Source organism: Ranitomeya imitator, chromosome 4 (genome assembly GCF_032444005.1).
Source record: "Ranitomeya imitator isolate aRanImi1 chromosome 4, aRanImi1.pri, whole genome shotgun sequence".
Taxonomy (NCBI): domain Eukaryota; kingdom Metazoa; phylum Chordata; class Amphibia; order Anura; family Dendrobatidae; genus Ranitomeya; species Ranitomeya imitator.
In genome coordinates, this window is record NC_091285.1 from 558,034,724 (window position 1) to 558,053,511 (window position 18,788).

The 18,788-nt window shown below is 45.5% G+C and overlaps 1 protein-coding gene across 4 annotated transcripts in view; it reads left to right on the plus strand.

The window, feature by feature from the left end:
- Positions 1 to 5,041: 5,041 nt before the first annotated feature.
- Positions 5,042 to 18,788, plus strand: part of MCTP2 (multiple C2 and transmembrane domain containing 2) — a 243,705-nt gene continuing 229,958 nt past the window's right edge. For 2 of the 4 annotated variants that reach the window (XM_069766271.1, XM_069766275.1), the window contains exon 1: positions 5,042 to 5,102. The gene's annotated coding sequence lies outside the window, so the exon portion shown is untranslated. Of the gene's footprint in view, positions 5,160 to 18,788 lie in introns of all 4 variants that reach the window. The other 2 variants (XM_069766270.1, XM_069766274.1) reach the window with 1 other exon arrangement.

Below are 18,788 nucleotides of genomic sequence, written 5' to 3' on the forward strand. Positions count from 1 at the left end.
TGCAGGATGGAGCAGCACATGACAGGATGGGGACGCAGGATGGAGCAGCACATGACAGGATGGGGACGCAGGATGGAGCAGCACATGACAGGATGGAGACCATATACCAATATAAATGCTCGCCACCCGGGCGTAGAACGGGTTCAATAGCTAGTGTATATATATATATATATATATATATATATATACATATATATATATATATATATATATATATATATATATATATATATATATATATATATATATACACTGCTCAAAAAATAAAGTGCAAATGGAATAGAAAACATGGAAATTATTGGCAATTATCAAAACACACTCAATAAAGGAGTGGTTCTGCAGGTGGGGACCACAGACCACATCTCAGTACTAATGCTTTCTGGCTGATGTTTTGGTCACTTTTGAATGTTGGTTGTGCTTTCACACTTGTGGTACCATGAGACGGACTCTACAACTCACACAAGTGGCTCAGGTAGTGCAGCTCAACCAGGATGGCACATCAATGCGAGCTGTGGCAAGAAGGTTTGCTGTGTTTGTCAGCATAGTGGCCAGAGATGCTACCAGGAGACAGGCCAGTACACCAGGAGACGTGGAGGGGCCGTAGGAGGGCAACAACCCAGCAGCAGGACGGCTACCTCAGCCTTTGTGCAAGGAGGAACAGGATGAGCACTGCCAGAGCCCTTCAAAATGACCTCCAGTAGGCCACAAATGTGCATATGTCTGCACAACTGTTAGAAACCGACTCCATGAGGATGGTCTGAGTGCCCGGCGTCCACAGATGGGAGTTGTGCTCACAGCCCAACACCGTGCAGTACGCTTGGCATTTGCCACAGAACACCCGGATTGGCAAATTCACCGTCGCCCTGTGCTCATCACAGATGAAAGCAGGTTCACATTGAGCACATGTGACAGAGTCTTTTGACGCCATGGAGAGCGATCTGCTGCCTGCAACATCCTTCAGCATGACCGGTTTGGCAGTGGGTCAGTAATGGTGTTGGGTGGCATTTCTTTGGAGGGCCGCACAGCCCTCCATGTACTCTCCACAGGTAGCCTGACTGCCTTTAGGTACCGAGATGAGATCCACAGACCCCTTGTTAGACCATATGCTGGTGCGGTTGTCCCTGGGTTCCTCCTAATGCAGGACAATGCCAGACCTCATGTGGCTGGAGTGTGTCAGCAGTTCCTGCAAGATGAAGGCATTAAAGCTATGAACTGGTCCACCCATTCCCCAGACCTGAATCCGATTGAACACATCTGGGACATCATGTCTCGCACCATCCACCAACGTCACTTTGCACCACAGACTGTCCAGGAGTTGGCAGATGCTTTAGTCCAGGTCTGGGAGGAGATCCCTCAGGAGACCATCCGCCGCCTCATCAGGAGCATGCCCAGGTGTTGTAGGGAGGTCATACAGGTACATGGAGGCCACACACACTACTGAGCATTATCTCCTTGTCTTGAGGCATTTCCACTGAAGCTGGATCAGCCTGTAACTTCATTTTCCACTTTGATTTTGAGCATCATTCCAACTCCAGACCAGAGGTCTGGGATATTAGTTGTGATTTACGTTGATCATTTTTAGGTTTTATTGTTCTCAACACATTCCACTATATAATGAGTAAAGATTTGCAACTGGAATATTTCATTAAGTGTTATCTAGGATGTGGGATTTTAGTGTTCCCTTTATTTTTTTGAGCAGTGTATGTATTCTATCTATTCTATTCTAACCTGTCAGTGTGATTTTACTGTACACCACACACGAATTACCGGCTTTTCAAAGGACACTGGTGCGTAAAAAACGGACAGCACTCGCATGGTGCGAGTGCTGTGCGATTTTTTTTCTTGCACCCATTGACTTGCATTGGCGAGTCTCGTCCGAGATACACAGCAAATCGCAGCATGCTGTGATTTTTTTCTCAGTCCAATTTCAGCTGAGAAAAAAAAAATCACAGATGAGATGTAACCCATTGAATAACATTGGTCAGAGTGCAATCCGATTTTTTATTGCACTTAGTCCGATTGCACTTGTCCGTTTTTCCCGGAAATGAGTATGAGCTCTCAGTGCCAGAATTGATGCTTCTTATGGATGCACCATCTCTTGAGAGCTGTATGCCTAGCTTTTGCTGGTTATTACTTATAGGGGGACCCTACATCATTTTTTTGTGAGTCCCCTATTTTTTTATCCAGTAAAGGCTTTGGATATAGTTGTGAGCTGATATTAATAGCCTGGGAAGCTCCATGTCAATTACCCTCTTCCCAGCCTATAAACATCGGCCCCCAGCCGTCTGCTTTCCCTCTGCTGGTTATTAAAACATTGAGGGACCCCACACTTTACTGTAGTTCTGTGCACGGCTTTGCTCCCAGCATATTTAAGGCAGCATATTTAAGGCCTCTTTCACATTTACGTCTTTTTGAAGACGTCACAATGCTGGTTCTGTGCAAAAAACGCACCCTGCAAAGTTGCCCGCAGGATGCGTTTTTTGCACATAGACTTGTATTACCGACGCATCGCGACATATGGACACACGTTCCATACGTCGTGCACTGGATGCGTCGGTAATTGGCGGACCGTCGTCACAAAAAAAGTTCAATGTAACTTTTTTGGGGCGACGCGTCCGCCATTTTCAACCACGCATGCGCGGTCGAAACTCCGCCCCTTACCCCCCCGGAACTCATAATGGGCAGCGCATGCGTCTGAAAACTGCATCCGCTGCCCACGTTGTGCACTATCTACACAACGTCCGTCGGGCCGACGGAAATGTGAAAGAGGCCTTACTCTTTGCAGCTTATTTTAATCGCAACAATCTTTGAACGCCATGAAGTGGCTAAAAGAAGCGACAGGACCGTTCTTTCGGTGGCTTCTGCTTGAAAGCCGCCACTATTTCATAGATAAAATAAATTGAAAAAAAAAAACCCACTGGCAGCAAAAACGGCACAAAAACTACAGAAAAGTTGACAAAGATGTTGCTTCAGGGGGAAAAAAAAATCCCAAAACACTAGCATGTGATTTTGCAGTCTTTGTTTGAGCAGACACTTCAAAGACTGGACAAGCTTCTTCCTTTTACCCAGCGGGCGTAAACACCAAACATACCAACAGCAAAGTGGTTTTATGATAGAAATTATTAATACCAGAGTTTCAAGTGTTTCTTAAACTATTTTTTTCAGGTGTTTCTGAAGCTGACTGCTCTTAAAAACTCTTCAGACAGCCCCTTGTGCACAAACCCTGGGAGTCGTGGCCAAGTTGAGAGTCACAAAAAAATCTAAGAAACCGCAGACAGGACATGACAGAAATGAAGACCCTGAGGGCGCCAAGAAGTAGACAGCTGGCGCCATACTGACGCATATATTACGTGCCACTCATACAATATCTAACAAGCGGGACCGGAGCTGCCCGTCCACTACACCGGCAGGGCGGACAGTACGCCACAGCAGCAGGGTATGCCCGTCCACTACACCGGCAGGGCGGACAGTACGCCAAAGCAGCAGGGTATGCCCGTCCACTACACCGGCAGGGCGGACAGTACGCCACAGCAGCAGGGTATGCCCGTCCACTACACTGGCAGAGCGGACAGGACGCCACAGCAGCAGGGTATGCCCGTCCACTACACCGGCAGAGCGGACAGGACGCCACAGCAGCAGGGTATGCCCGTCCACTACACCGGCAGGGTGGACAGTACGCCACAGCAGCAGGGTATGCCCATCCACTACACCGGCAGAGCGGACAGGACGCCACAGCAGCAGGGTATGCCCGTCCACTACACCGGCAGAGCGGACAGGACGCCACAGCAGCAGGGTATGCCCGTCCACTACACCGGCAGGGCAGACAGTACGCCAAAGCAGCAGGGTATGCCCGTCCACTACACCGGCAGAGCGGACAGGACGCCACAGCAGCAGGGTATGCCCGTCCACTACACCGGCAGGGCGGACAGGACGCCACAGCAGCAGGGTATGCCCGTCCACTACACCGGCAGAGCGGACAGGACGCCACAGCAGCAGGGTATGCCCGTCCACTACACCGGCAGAGCGGACAGGACGCCACAGCAGCAGGGTATGCCCGTCCACTACACCGGCAGGGCGGACAGTACGCCAAAGCAGCAGGGTATGCCCGTCCACTACACCGGCAGAGCGGATAGGACGCCACAGCAGCAGGGTATGCCCGTCCACTACACCGGCAGAGCGGACAGGACGCCACAGCAGCAGGGTATGCCCGTCCACTACACCGGCAGGGCGGACAGGACGCCACAGCAGCAGGGTATGCCCGTCCACTACACCGGCAGAGCGGACAGGACGCCACAGCAGCAGGGTATGCCCGTCCACTACACCGGCAGAGCGGACAGGACGCCACAGCAGCAGGGTATGCCCGTCCACTACACCGGCAGAGCGGACAGTACGCCACAGCAGCAGGGTATGCCCGTCCACTACACCGGCAGGGCGGACAGGACGCCACAGCAGCAGGGTATGCCCGTCCACTACACCGGCAGAGCGGACAGGACGCCACAGCAGCAGGGTATGCCCGTCCAGTTCACCGGCAGAGCGGACAGGACGCCACAGCAGCAGGGTATGCCCGTCCACTACACCGGCAGGGCGGACAGGACGCCACAGCAGCAGGGTATGCCCGTCCACTACACCGGCAGAGCGGACAGGACGCCACAGCAGCAGGGTATGCCCGTCCAGTTCACCGGCAGAGCGGACAGGACGCCACAGCAGCAGGGTATGCCCGTCCACTACACCGGCAGGGCGGACAGGACGCCACAGCAGCAGGGTATGCCCGTCCACTACACCGGCAGAGCGGACAGGACGCCACAGCAGCAGGGTATGCCCGTCCACTACACCGGCAGAGCGGACAGGACGCCACAGCAGCAGGGTATGCCCGTCCAGTTCACCGGCAGGGTGGACCTTACACCGGCTAATTGTTTAATTAACGTTCTTAGGATCTGCATTCTGCAACATGTAACAGAAAGACACCTGGGCACCGAGCCCGGGGCCGCGCTCCTCCCCGCCCGGCGCTCACAGGTTACCGCCTCCCCATGAGGGGTTGGTTATGGCTGAGGAGGAAGTCAGGGCTGAAGTAGGAGGTGGAGAGCCCCGTATACCAGCACACGGTTAGTAATCATTGCAGGAGCGGGGACCCGGGAGATGAGCGCCGGCCACTGCTACAGGTGAGGGCGGCATGTGCTGAGGACATGATGGGGGACAGGACCAGAGCACACAGCACTGAGGGGAGAGAGGTGATGGCGCCTGACACTGGGCTGTACATGGGGCTGCTGGCAGGGAACTTTCTGTGTAGTGTGTATAATGTGTGCTGGGTTAGAGGGGCTCTCATCTCCTGTGAATATAGTGTATATACTGTGTATATATATATATATATATATATATATATATATATATATATATATATACACACACACAGATTTTGTTGCTTGTAAATACTTTTTTGTGTTTGTACATCTTTTATTGTGTAGATGTGTGCACTGGCAGGAACAATATATGGGCCCTAATAATGCAAGGTTGCGCCTTCTTTTGAGGTAACAGTTGGGCACCAATGCTATGTCCGCCTCTGGCATTCATGTTGGGGGTCTTCTGATCCCACCTGTCATCTGACTTGTCTTGTATCATCCGTGTAATGGCTGTATGGACAGCCTTGTGACAGATGTTCATGGCCTCCTTCAGTCTCTATGTAGCTGTGGCACAAGTGTAACTACACAGGCAGTGAGGGCATGCTGAGAGTTGTAGTGTACAAACAGCAAGTTGTTGACCACAGCATGTTGTATGATTCTTACAGAAAGCCATGTCTCCTGTGTACAGACCCCGGCTGTCATCATGTTGGGTCACTGAGGATTTCAGTTATCCCTCCTTAAAATTACCAGGAGACTTTTCCGCCAGTTTTTGAACATTCTGACCTTGTATAGCGGCATCAGGTGGAAATCCTCCCCTGATATGTTACTTTGGTACCAGATTATTTACATTGTTATTGGTCACATTGGATAAAAGTTTATTATAAAAATCTCACATGACATGTTTGCTCCCCATAATTACCTGACAACATGCAGGCTTGGCTTCCATCTATGTTTTTATGTCCATGTCTGTATGTGACGCATGCAGAAGACTTGCTGCCTGGAAGGCCGGCTCGAGCTGAAGCACTCCATTGGTTTGTGTGCGGAGTACCTTTTGTATTTGTCACTAGGGATGTGGCAATATTAATCTCCTCCTGGAAAACCTATATGGATAACATGATAAATATATGTTCCCAGTCAGCTACAGCTGTCAGCGTTACTACCTCCTGTCATACCTGTGAAGTTCATCATGGCTCGTAAAGGGCATATCTATCTGCTGGTAATGAGTTTATACTCTGGAATGGATGGCTCCTATCCAGACTTTATATGTACTAGAAGTTAGCAAATCGATGCACACCCTCTGAATTTTGCTTTCTGGTGGTCCCAACATTGCAGACCTTAGGGAAACGAGCAAGGCCACACATATACTTGTGTGCCTCTGCGTGGCAATGATCTGGATACCATAAGACTTGGCATAAAGCATTCCTTATTTCTTTATGATAAGTCTTCATTTTGTGGAGAACTTGACTTTGTTGATGTGAATGGACTCAGAAGACTTCGAGTTTTCAGTGCACCTGAGTGATTCAAGTTGGCATTTGTAGTTGGGTGTTCAACAAAAATCAGAATGGATTTTGTCATTTTAATGCATTAATGGATTACCGTATACACTCGAGTATAAGTCGACCCCCTTAATTTTGCAACAAAAAACTGGGATAACTTATTGACTCGAGTATAAGCCTAGGGTGGAAAATGCAGCAGCTACCGGTAAATGCCAAAAATAAAATAGATACCAATAAGAGTAAAATTAATTGAGACATCAGTAGGTTAAGTGTTTTTGAATATCCATATTGAATCAGGAGCCCCATATAATGCTCCATACAGTTCTTTATGGCCCCATAGATGCCCCATATAATGCTCCATGCGGTTCATTATTGCCCCATAGATGCTCCATATAAAGCTGTGCCACATATAATGCTGCAATAAAAAAAAAAATGACATACTCACCTCTCGTCGCTGCCTGCTGCTTCTCTGCGTCCCGTCTCTCCGCACTGACTGTTCAGGCAGAGGGCGGCGCGCACACTAATACGTCATCGCGCCCTCTGACCTGAACAGTCAGAGCAAGAGGACGCAGAAGAAAGAGCGGCACCCGGCGGGTGGAACGCGGACAGGTAAATATGAAATACTCACCAGACAGATGGTCTGCGGGTACGGCAGCTCCTTCCTCTGTCAGCTGTCACTGGTACTGCTCATTACAGGAATGAATATGCGGCTCCACCCCTATGGGAGTGGAGTCCATATTCATGACATTAATGAGCGGTACCACGTGACCGCTGAACAGAAGAAGAGCTGCGGCACCCGAAGACCATGGGACAGGCAGGGACAGCGGCAGGAGCAGTTAAGTATGCGACAGTCCTCTCTCCCCCTCACCCGTCGACCATGACTCGAGTATAAGCCGAGAGGGGCACTTTCAGCCCCAAAATTTGGGCTGAAAATCTCCGCTTATACTAGAGTATATACGGTATTCCCAAAATGTAAGGTTATGCCCCAAGTCTATGTTCTTTTGGTGCGTTTTTGACACTGTTTCGTGGCGTCTTACAGTTCTAGCAAAGTGGATGGAATTTATTGAAACCTCATGCCCACTGTGCTTCTTTTTAACTGTGTGTAAACTGACTTGCTGTGCGTTTTTTTTAAATCCAGGGCATATCAATTTCTCTTGCGGGTACATTGAGTTCTCTGTGTGCAATTTCCCCATAGACTTGTTAGGTGCTGAAATTTCACAGGTTAAAACCGCACATGTGTTTCCTTGGCAGAATCGCATAAAAAAAAATCAGCATGTAATCCACACCTAAATATATCAATAAAGTTTTATCAAAGCAAAAAAACAGCAAGCATTCCAAACAAAGCAGCTTTACAGCATGACACGAGACAAAAATCACAACTATTAAAAAAACAAAATGAAAAAAAATAAAATAACGCAAGTAACTGGTTCAGAAGTTCTGCAACATCATGAGCTCATCGTGGGAATGGAGCCTAACCACATGGGGGATAACTTGCTGATTGCTGGGAGGTTTGCTTTCTCTCTCATTACCATACACTACGGAGTTGGAGTGGAGCTCAATCCTGCACACCTCCTAATCACAGGGGTTCCCAGTGGTCGGACCCTCAACGATCAGAAAGTAATCTTCTACTCCACGGATAAATGATAACTTAGCAGTTCGGGAATAGCCCTTTAATACGTGAAAAGCTCTTTAGTAGGAACACTGGTCTGATCGAGCTTCTCCTCTAGTGCTCTGCTAGAACAGTTGAGAATAAAGCTTGACACAAAATCGCGTTTTGATTCCTCATGGTAGTGTTTGTACAGGCAATGAGGACTACGAACAAAGTCTTTGTGTATGAAGTGGTGATCCAAAATGAATGGAAGATGATTTGGGTTCTTCAGGGTATGTTCACACGTTCAGGATTTCCATCCTTTTTTTTTCAGGACAGTTTTTTTAAAAACTGCAGCTCTTGGCAGAAAACGCAGGTCCTTTTTTTGAGGCGTTTTTTGAGGCGTTTTTTGAGGCGTTTTTTGATCCTTTTTTTATGCAGTTTTCTATGCAGAGACTGTGTGTTTCCTGGGAAGCTTTTTAGGGCTAAAATGGCTGAAAATACCCTACCCCTACCCCTACCCCTAACCCTACCCCTAACCCTACCCCTAACCCTACCCCTAACCCTACCCCTAACCCTATCCCTAACCCTACCCCTAACCCTAACCCTACCCCTAACCCTAACCCTATTCTAACCTTAGTGAAAAAAAAAAAAAAAAATTCTTAATTTTTTTATTGTCCCTACCAATGGGGGTGTCATTTACTATTTTTTTTATTTTGATCACTGAGATAGGTTGTATCTCAGTGATCGAAATGCACTTTGGAGCGAATCGGCCGGCCGGCAGATTCGGCGGGCGCACTGCGCATGCGCCCGCCATTTTGCAAGATGGCGGCGCCCAGGGAGAAGACGGCCGGACGGACACCGGGACGCCGGGTAAGTATAAGGGGGGGAGATTAGGGCACGGGGGGGGGGGCATCGGAGCACTGGGGGGGGGCATCGGAGCACGGGGCGGTGGGATTGGAGCACGGGGGGGCGGGATCGGAGCACGGGGGGGCAGCCACACTCCGCCCACGCACTTCCGCCCGCTCCCCCGCACTTCCTGCTGCAGCGGTTCTGCACATCAAATCGCAGTAAAACCCGCAGATATATTTTTGATCTGCGGGTTTTACTGCGATTTTGACCTCACAATGGAGGTCTATGGGTGCAGAACAGCTGCGGTTCAGGAAAAAGAATTGACATGCTCCTTCTTTTTTCCCGCAGCTATTCAGCGCGGCTTTTTACACGAAATTCCGGATCATGTGCACAGCAGTGACTGTTTTTCATAGGGTTACATTGTTATGTACCCTGCATGGAAAACAGCTGTGGAACCGCAGCGGCAATACCGCTGCGGTTCCGCAGTAAAAAACGCACTGTGTGAACATGGCCTAAGATTGTTTTAGGGTCTTTATAATTGTTTTCTAAGCCAGCCTGCTCTGTCATGGTTGATGCTTAGTTTATGAAATGAACCATCCATGATCAGCTGATTGAAGTGGCTGCGGTGCTTTGATCTGTTTGATTACCTGCCCAGCGCCGTACGTTTTGTAGTGGCAGGGCCTGGCACTGTAGCTTAGCCCATTTGGACTGAGCTGTAGACGGCTACTGTACCACACGCAATGCATCACAAATTGTGCCGTGCCTCTAGCTCAGCTTTCAAGACCTGAGTATTCAATCTGCATGACATGTCTGGGGGGGGGGGGAGAGTTTTGACTAGCCAAAATGTAAAAACAAGTTTTTCTGAAATGCACCTGTATTGTACGACCTGTTGCCAGACTGTCCTCCCTTCCCCTACCATTTGGATGTTGCTGTGGGGGGTAAATACCGATTCCTCCAGGCCACAAGCGCTGAGTATACGGTAGTTTGTGGTGTTGCTTCATAAGTCGTTTGAGGCAGAACAGGAGATGAGAGTTTCTAAATATGTCAGGCATGTATTCTAAAATAGTGTCAATTTCACCTTGAAGATCTTGTTCAGATGAGGGTATTTTTTGGTCTGTGTGCAAAAAAGGGATAGATGGTACGGTAACCTATGAAAGAAATTATGCATGTTCATGTGTCCGTCATCCACGTGAAAGGGGAAAAGAACTCGGCATGCAGAAGTTTTTATTTTTATGTTGGGACTACCGTAGTGCACATTGGGTGCTTAAAATAAAATGGAGGGATGGAGGCGGAGGTGTCTCTGGACCCTTTTTTTTTTTTTTTTTTGCGAGCTATCTTGTATTACTGAACCCACAGCTCGTACATACGGTTAGGGCTATTTCTATGCTATGAGCAACTGCACCTCACACATGTGGGCATTCTGATGTCGATTGCCACTAGAAAGAGGTGGCTGTACATGTCCAGGAAGAGAAAAAAATGCTACCCAAGTGTACTGGCAACCGTGGGACCCCTTTATAAAGGGAGAAAAACTTTTCATAGACCATCTTCTTAAGCTATGGATATTATGTATAAAAATTACTTTTTTTTTTTTTTAAAAGGGTGTTCAGAATTAGAAAAAAAAACATTAATTGAAAATTGTCGCCTCCCCTGCCCACAGGTTGTGTGTGATATTGCAGCCCTTCCACATTGACTTCAGTGGAGCTGAGCTGGAACTGTCAACACAATCTGTGAATTAAGACCTCTGTACTCGTCCAACATGGATGCCAGTTCTCAGGGCATCTCGGGGTCATGAACATTTTGCGCTCACTTGGTCATTCAATGTATTTCTTCCAGAGGAAGCAGCGTTTACTGCAGCTATTTGTGCCCATGGATAAGTGCTGCATCAGTGTGAGCATTATGGAAGACCTCTGATAAGGACAGCTGTGACTAGCACAAGATCTAAACAATCTGACTCTGTGCATGGCGATCACAGCAGTAATCTTTTCATCTGTAAGGCTATGTGCACACGATGCGGATCTGCAGCCGATTTTTCCCCGCAGAAATGCTGCAGATCCGCCCTGTGATGTACAGTACAATGTTATTAAGTGGGATAAAAAAAAAAGCTGTGCGGAATTGCTGCGGATTTCAAAGAAGTGCATGTCACTTCTTTTGTGCGGATCTGCAGCGTTTCTGCACCCCTCCATGATAAAAATCCGCAGTGGCAAAAACCACAGAAAATCCGTACAAAATCAGCATCAGTTCCGCATAAAAACCGCACAAAATCTGCATAAAAACAGCGGCTGCGGATTCTGCCAGGAGATGCGGATTTTGTGCAGAAAATTCTGCACCTCTTTTCCTACGTGTGCACATAGCCTCAGTGTATTGTGCATCCACCATTGCTACGTGAACTGGAGAGGATTCCCCACGTCCTCCCGGCAGATGATGAATATTTAAAGCTCTGTATACAGAGGGCTTTCCCTGCTCTGAGTGATAGAAGAATTTTCTGAATGGTTCTTGGATGTCTGCGTCACTCTGTTCTATAGATAGCCGCCATCCCACCTGCGCAGTCTCCTCTATAGCAAGACTGAGGCCGCAGCTTGTACTGTGCTCGGCCCAGGATTTGTCACAGCTGGCTCTGCAGATCTCTTACCAAGTGCTACTTTCCATCACTATCTTCCTCTTGGCCTTGTGTGCGAAGAATTAAGTAAATATAGCTATGTAACTGATGACTTGGTCCCCCTATAAATATTTAATTGTAGCTTCATTTTGTAAGCTTGTTTGAGATACTTTTTGTAAACCCATGCCTCCAGTATATGTGTGTCGTCTATTTGCTCTCTGTACAGCAAGAAAACAACTACATGGGTATGTACAGCACTTGTATCAGGGGAAAATGCTGTATTTAGCTCATTTCTATGATTTTTTTAAATTTTTTTAATAGCAAGCTGAATCGGTAACAATATTTTAGTCCTACAGTGTCGCACAGAAATGAGCATGCTTGCTCTGCTGCCAGTTTGCGGCTGATAGTCACCATGCAGCTTTTTCCTATTTTTTTACTTTTTTTGTGCAGTTACTTGCCTGGGCAGCACTCGCCCCAAGGGTTAGTGCCCACGATCAGAAAGAGCAGCGTTTTGGATGTAGCTCACCTGCGCTGTGTCCAAAATGCTGCGTTCTATATTAGAAGCACAGTGGATGGGATTAATAAAAATCCCATGCCCACCGTGCTTCTATTTAATACTGTGTAAACTCACCCACGGCGCGGCTTTACGAGATGCAGCGTGTTAATTATCTGCAGCGGAGATGCTAGCCATTCATTAGCTGCCATAAATTCGCCTGATTCATTAAATACATACGGATTAAACTGCTTGATTTGAACGCTGTATCCAAAACGCTGCTAATTCCTGATTGTAGGGACATAGCCTAAGGTTTCCTTTACCTTTAAACCAAGACCCACATTCCAGATGCATATTTTTTGGGGGCCAAGCCAGGATGTAGATGGGGGGTGTTAAAGAAAAAAAATTATATAGCATCCCATTTTCTGCACTATAAATATCTCCTGGACAACAATTGATAAATTTTGGCAACTGTGGGGAAAAAAATGCGTCTCAATTTTCACCTGTGGTTCAAAATAGTTGCTATACCCCTTAACAAATATTTAGAATTGAGTCCTCAGTAGTAATTAGGACTCTCAATTCTAAATATTTTTCTATCCACTGGCTAACGCGGTACCAAGATGTATATCTTTTCTGTATACCCCTTGATGAATTCATTGAGGTGTATAGATTCCAAAATGGGGTCACTTGTGGAGGACATTATTCTGTTTGGCACCTCCAAAAACTATTCAAATACAACATGGCATCCTCCTTTTATTCCAGCCCAAAACTCAATTGTTGCTTCCTCCCTTCCAATCCGTGCTGTGTGCCAAAACTGATGTATTTAATCAGATATGGGGTACTGCTTCATTTCAGAGGAATTGTGTAATAGTGATTTTTCATTTATTCTTTCTACCCCTTGTTAAAATGTATGTATACGGTAATATTTTGGTAGTTATTTTTTCGATATCCATTTTTTTTAAAATTCTACTATTCATTAATTCCTGTGAAGCATATGAAGGGTTAAGAAATTTGTTGCTGACCTAAAGTACACATATGACAAATGTTGGTCATACAGAATAAAATGGTTCATAAATATCTGCTTGAAGAGCATAAAAATTAAAGGTTAGAAAAGTTAACGTTCAAATTTCACCAAATTCAATATTATTGACCTTAATTTACTGGTAAGGTAACGTACAGTGTGTGAAGAAACACAATCTCCAAATTGCTAGGATTTATAGTAGTATTCCAGAGTTGTTGCCACATCGTAACATGTCAGAATTGACAGATTGGACCTTGGCCATTAAAGACAAAAGTGGATCTATCCTAAGGGGTGAAACGCTTATTTTCAGTAGGGAAGTGAAAGTGGTTAGCTGTGCAAATAGTTCTGATCTAATCAAGATTTATGATGTGCAAATTAGTGAAAACTTGCAATTTTTCCCCAGCAGAGGGATGGCATAAATATTGGAGAAACAAAGTTGCATTATTTATTTATTTATTTTTTTTTTTTTACATATTATAGATTAAAACATTTTTACTAATATTTCTTTAGTCCCTTCTAGGGGATTTGAACCTGTGATCTTTTGATTGCTTAGGCTTCTTTCACACTAGCGTCGGAATCTCCCCGTCGCAGTGCGTCGGTGAGAGATTCCGACGCTAGCGTTTAGCGCATTGCACAATGGAGGCAGCGGATGCATTTCTCCGGCGCATCTGCTGCCCCATTGTAAGGTGCGGGGAGGTGGGGGCGGAGTTCCGGCCGCGCATGCGCGGTCGGAAAAAGCGGTCCGTCAGGAGCAAAAAACGTTACATGTAGCGTTTTTTGCTCCCGACGGTCCGCAGAAGCATGACGCATCCGTCGCACGACGGATGCGACGTGTGGCAATCCGTCGTCAATACAAGTCTATGGGGAAAAAACGCATCCTGCAAGCACTTTTGCAGGATGCGTTTTTTCTGCAAAACGACGCATTGTGACGGATTGCAGAAATCGCTAGTGTGAAAGTAGCCTTAGAACACGATATTGCGGTTCTTCTATAGAGCTCATCCTGAAGAGGAGCTTCCTTGAATGCAGTAGATGACGTAAAAAATCCTTCATCCGCAACATGTGTGTGAATATATTAAAACAAAAATGAGAAAAAAAAAACATATGGAGGTTTATAGAGGGATTGGAGAACTATGGGTTTCCTTTCTTCCCTATAACACCCTCCCCCCACATATGTTTCTATTTTACCATTAAGGTTCAGGGAATAGACAGGGTGCATCGTGGCATTAGAGGGGGTGATCGTAAACGCATTTTGGCGCAGTTGGAGTGCCGATGGATCGTAACCCTAGGCACGATGTCTCCGCCCGGGCTCAATGAACAATTGTCCTTTGCCCCTTTTCTTTAACTTTTTTGTCCCTCTTTTTGCTGCATTTCCTTCATGGCTATAGTATTTGGATTGTTCGTTTATATACTTTTTATTTTTTATATGTGCCTGTCGTGGTTCTTGTCACTTGGGTGATATCTTGTTCCCACATCACCATTGTTCTCCCTCCTATTTGGGCTATGTATTTTAATCATTATTTTTCTTCTTTTTTTGTTCTTTTAAATTTGCTTAGTGACAAGAGGGTCTATACATCTTCATGTGTTTCTTGTTATATACTTCCCTGGCAATCATGGATGGATACAGATTGATCTTTTTACCTTGAAATAACATGATGTGTGGAGCTTATGAGAGTACGTGTGCGGATTCATATAACCTGGAACGGAACATTAGAAGGCAATCCGTGTTCTACGATCGTCTTCTTTTTGTATTACATTGTCTTTTTCTTTTTGTTCTGGCTGCTCTCCTTTAAATGCTCCCCTTGTTCTTTCCCCCCCCTCCCCCTCTTTCCGCTGTGTTTTAATGTTGTGATGTTGTATATGGTCTATACCGCAGGATTTATACTTACCACAATGTCCCTGGTTACTGCCCACACTTCGTCCAGGACCTAAGATGGCCGCCGCGCTGTGCGCCTGCGCAGTGCGTCCCCAGTCGTGTCCGCGTCACCGAAGGCATCCTTAGGACCCGGCGCGGGTCTTTGACATCACAGGAAATGTTTTCCTTGACCCGCGCCGTGGCCCGGATGGCCTTATGTGGCGTCTGACGCTGTGGGGGGCACTGCGCATGCGCCGCGCGCGGCGCCTTGGACTAATTGGGGCATTATTTTTTGTAGCGCATATATACCGGATATTGATGGGTGCAATATACGGCCCCCCTTGGAAGCCAACTACGCGAAACACGCGTCGGGGCTTTATATTCAGCCTGCCGAGGTCTCTCCTTCCCACATGGGTAAGCAATTGCTGTGTTTGGGTTAATGAGCGAGGGTATTTGAGTTACATTGGGAACGGCCATTGCCGGCATGGGCTCCCTATACAACTAAATGTGGATAGAGAGTTGCCTATTCTATAAACTTAAACTTACTCTTAGCACCAACATACATGGAGGAACCTTTTCTGGCTGTTTTTTGGTTTTTATTTTTGTGTTCTTTCCCCTATCTTCTCGTCATGTTCTTTGTACTTTGGCTTTTAGCCGATATTTATTGTGAATGAGCTTTGTATAATAAACATTTGTTTTTGATATTGCAAATTAATGATTTGGGCTCTATTTCTACATTTATACCCATGAGAGTACACTCCTGGTTCTCTGTAGGTTCAATTCTATTTTACCATGTTGGTTTTAACATATTAACCCATACGTTGTGGATGCTGAATTTTTTTTTTTTTCCGTTTTCAGCTTTTGGATAATGATTGCAGTAGGTCTGGAGTCTCCATGCACCACACCGGGATCAAGGCACATTTGGTGAACTGATATAGTTTTCCCTACCCCCCCCGCCCCCTTCCCTTTTTGCTTAGCTTAACCCCTTCACCCCAAAGCCTGTTTTCACCTAAGTGACAGGGCCAATTTTTACAATTCTGACCACTGTCACTTTATGAGGTCATAACTCTGAAACGCTTCAACGGATCCTGGTGATTCTGACACTGTTTTCTCGTGACATATTGTACTTCATGATAGTGGTAAAACTTCTTCGATATGTCTTGCATTTATTTGTGAAAAAAACAAAAATTTGTCGGAAATTATGAAAATTTAGCAATTTTCAAACTCTTAGTTTTTATGCCCTTAAATTAGAGAGTTATATCACATAATATAGTTAATAAACAACATTTCCCACATGTCTGCTTTACATCAGCACAATTTTGGAAACATAACTTTTTTTTGTTAGGACGTTATAAGGGTTAAAAGTTGACCAGCGATTTCTCATTTTTGCAACAAAATTTGCAAAACCATTTTTTTACGGACCACCTCACACTTGAAGTGACTTTGAGGGGTCTATATGACAGAAAATGCCCCAAAATGACACCATTCTAAAAACTGCACCCCTCAAGGTACTCAAAACCACATTCAAAAAGTTTATTAACCCTTCAGGTGCTTCACAGGAATTTTTTGAATGTTTAAAAAAATTGAACATTTAACTTTTTTTTCACAAAATTTTTACTTCAGGTCCAATTTGTTTCATTTTACCAAGGGTAACAGGAGAAATTGGACCACAAAATTCGTTGTACAATTTGTCCTGAGTACGCCGATACCCCATATGTGGGGGTAAACCACTGTTTGGGCACATGGCAGAGCTCGGAAGGGAAGGAGCGCCATTTGACTTTTCAATGCAAGATTTGCTGGAATTGAGATCGGAGCCCATGTCACGATTGGAGAGCCCCTGATGTGCCTAAACAGTGGAAACCCCCACAAGTGACACCATTTTGGAAAGTAGACCCCCTAAGGAACTAATCTAGATGTGTGGTGAGCACTTTGAACCTCCAAGTGCTTCACAGAAGTTTATAATGTAGAGCCGTAAAAAAATTTTTTTTATTAATTTTCACAAAAAATGATCTTTTTGCCCCAAATGTTTTATTTTCCCAAGGGTAAAAGGATAAATTGGACCCCAAAAGTTGTTGTGCAATTTGTCCTGAGTACGTCGATACTTCATATATGGGGATAAACCACTGTTTGAGCGCATGGCAGAGCTCGGAAGGGAAGGAGTGCCATTTGACTTTTCAATGCAAAATTGGCTGGAATTGAGATCGGACGCCATGTCGCATTTGGAGAGCCCCTGACGTGCCTTAACAGTGGAAACCCCCCACAAGTGACCCCATTTTGGAAAGAAGACCCCCTAAGGAACTTATCTAGATGTGTGGTGAGCACTTTTAACCCCCAATTGTTTCACTAAAGTTTAGAATGTAGCATTGTGAAAATTAAAAAATCATTATTTCTTTCCACAAAATGATGTTTTAGCCCGCAATTTTTTTTCCCAAGGGTAACAGGAGAAATTGGACCCCAAAAGTTGTTGTCCAACTTGTCCTGAGAACGCTGATACCCCATATGTTGGGGGGAACCACTGTTTGGGTGCACGGCAGAGCTCGAAAGGGAAGGAGCGCCATTTGAAATGCAGACTTAGATGGATTGGTCTGCAGGCGTCATGTTGCATTTGCAGAGCCCCTGATGTACCTAAACAGTAGAAACCCCCCACAAGTGACCCCATATTGGAAACTAGACCCCCAAAGGAACTTATCTAGATGTGTTGTGAGAGCTTTGAACCAACAAGTGTTTCACTACAGTTTATAATGCAGAGCCGTGAAAATAAAAAATATTTTTTTTTCCACGAAAATGATATTTTATCCCCTATGTTTTTATTTTCCCAAGGGTAACAGGACAAATTGGACCCCAAAAGTTGTTGTCCAACTTGTCCTGAGAACGCTGATACCCCATATGTTGGGGGGAACCACTGTTTGGGCACACAGGAGAACTCGGAAGGGAAGGAGCCCTGTTTTACTTTTTCAAAGCAGAATTGGCTGGAATTGAGATCGGACGCCATGTCGCGTTTGGAGAGCCCCTGATGTGCCTAAACAGTGGAACCCCCCAATTATAACTGAAACCCCAACCCTAACCCTAGCCCTAACCCTAACCCTAACCCTAGCCCTAACCCTAGCCCTAGCCCTAACCCTAGCCCTAACCCTAGCCCTAACCCTAGCCCTAACCCTAGCACTAATGGGAAAATGGAAATAAATACATTTTTTTACATTTTATTATTTTTCCCTAACTAAGGGGGTGATGAAGGGGGGTTTGATTTACTTTTATAGCGTTTTTTTGGCGGATTTTTATGATTGGCAGCTGTCACACACTAAAAGACGCTTTTTATTGCAAAAAATAGTTTTTGCATCACCACATTTTGAGAGCTATAATTTATCCATATTTTGGCCCACAGAGTCATATGAGGTCTTGCTTTTTGCGGGACGAGTTGACGTTTTTATTAGTAACATTTTCGGGCAGATGACATTTTTTGATCGCTTTTTATTCTGATTTTTGGGAGGCGGAATGAACAAAAACCAGCAATTCCTGAATTTCTTTTGGGGGGGCGTTTATACCGTTCCACGTGTGGTAAAATGGATAAAGCAGTTTTATTCTTCGGGTCAGTACGATTACAGCGATACCTCATTTATGTAATTTTTTTTATGTTTTGGCGCTTTTACACAATAAAAACTATTTTATATAAAAAAATAATTGTTTTTGCATCGCATTATTCTGAGAGCTATAACTTTTTTATTTTTCTGCTGATGATGCTGTATGGCGGCTTTTTTTTTGCGGGACAAGATGAC